The following is a 1,922-nucleotide window of genomic DNA, read 5'->3' on the forward strand; positions in this document are numbered from 1 at the left end:
AACTGTATAGTTAATTATCTGTTAGCTTTTGTTTTCCTGTCACAGCTTTATGTTTATGTGGCTAATTGTAGCCGAAAGTTTTATTTATCAATCTTATTTTTCACAGCATAAATGAAACTGTGTTTCAAGAATCAGGTGCTGCTACATTATTCAAGGAAATTTGTCATAGAGGTCCGTAGGTTTTTTCCTTTGGAGATGTGATACTAACCTGTTTGAATAAAGGAATCTGACTTGGTCTTTTCCTCTTTAACATTATGGATTAGGTCTTTCTCTTTACCAGATTTCGTAGCTGAAGTTTTAAGTATCAAAGTAATCAAACCGGTGTTAACTTCGTATATAAAGGTTAGTGCTAACTGCTAAGCTTATTTCTAAGATGAAAGATGCTTTTATCCCCTCCCCAAAGAATATCATTACTATTTATGTTGTGTTTCTGCTAACTAATTCTTGCATAGCATCTCGTTTGATAATTAAAGTGAAGTTTCTGACATGGAGGTTTTCAAGTTGTAATATATATTTTAATGTTTTAGGTAGATTCCCAAACTTTGAAGAAACACTACAGTACTGAGGTAATTGAACGTTGTAAGGCAGAGCATCGGGCTTACCAGAGCCAAGGTATCTTCTTCGATAACAAGGTAAGGATAGTCCTGATACTACCTTTCTTTTGTTATTGAAGTTTATTGTTCCTTTTGTTGGGGGCTTGGTGGTTGTGCACCTATATTGATTTGTACTTCTGTTAATTAAGTATAGTCATTCTCTCTTGTCTGAGTAATTATTGTCAACCATTTTGTTAGCAAAGGCTTCCCATGGAAATTCAGTTTGTTGTGCTGCATGTCCACGATGATTTTCGTGATTTTAGTTTTAGATACATAAAAAGGGCCTTCGCATCACAACATGAACGACTATTTTTTAATATGAACCTACAATACCCTAAATGAATGCTGGATTAAATTGGATACAGGGCAGATAGAGAGTGAGATGGAGAGTGTTTGTGTGCTTTAGAGCCATCTGTCTCTAAAACATAGTTTCTCCCCCCCCCCCCCCCCTATAAGAAGTAAGTTTATTGATGTATGTAATTTATAAAATTTGTTAGGTCGTTTTAATAATTCAAGTGATGCTTAGAAAATGCAACCGAGCTTAAACAATTCTGCACATTTTTCTAAAATTTTTAGTTTAACCTCTTTAATAAAGTTCGATGGAAATTCTTGTTTTCTTTTTGTAGGAATAAAGGAAAATGAAATATAACCAAACTTGGGATCTTTGCAAGCAAGCTTCCACGAAGAAACTAGGTTACAAGGGGAGGTATTCTGCTCTCCTTTTTTTTTTTTTTTCCATCCGTAGAATCTTGCTTAAAATGCTTTGAGGACAATGCAAATTTTCAAGTGGGGGGTGGGGTTGTAGCCTTGCACATTCCATGTCCTTTGGGAAATTTTCATTTTGAAAATTTTGCTAAACATGTCAAAATTTAGAAACTTTTGCAATGCTCTATGCTTAGAATAAGTACCATGTCCACTTCACTTTTTAGCATAAAAAAGCATGTATGCTTAACTCATGAGAACGGAGCTCGGATTTGTGATTGTATTTGTTATTTGAATATGTTACATATGTTGAAAATGCATATATTGATAGCTTAGAAATGAGTAGAACACTTGGTTCATTTTCTGAATATTGTGAATTATATAATGTACAAAAGTGGTCTACGACGACAGTTATTTACTGTCGTAAACGAATTTCATTGTTATCAGGTAATAGATCACTTATTATGAACAACAATTTAGAGAAGCTAGTATTCGTCCAACCATACCTAATCTTCAGGTTATACAATCTCACGAGGGCTGATAACTTTGTGAATTTCTTACATCATGGGTATAAGGGTTTTTTCGCGTCATCAAACATAGTGTCGAAGGTATTTGATGCATTACAAG

General features: G+C 34.2%; 1 long non-coding RNA gene across 1 annotated transcript; it reads left to right on the top strand.

Moving 5' to 3' along the window:
* The first annotated feature begins 533 nt into the window (after window positions 1–533).
* Window positions 534–1,507, top strand: LOC116404732. Its single transcript, XR_004217765.1, has 2 exons — window positions 534–632; window positions 1,220–1,507. It is a non-coding gene; the product is annotated as an uncharacterized LOC116404732 (long non-coding RNA).
* Window positions 1,508–1,922: the final 415 nt, after the last annotated feature.

Source organism: Cucumis sativus, chromosome 6, assembly GCF_000004075.3.
Source record: "Cucumis sativus cultivar 9930 chromosome 6, Cucumber_9930_V3, whole genome shotgun sequence".
NCBI lineage: Eukaryota > Viridiplantae > Streptophyta > Magnoliopsida > Cucurbitales > Cucurbitaceae > Cucumis > Cucumis sativus.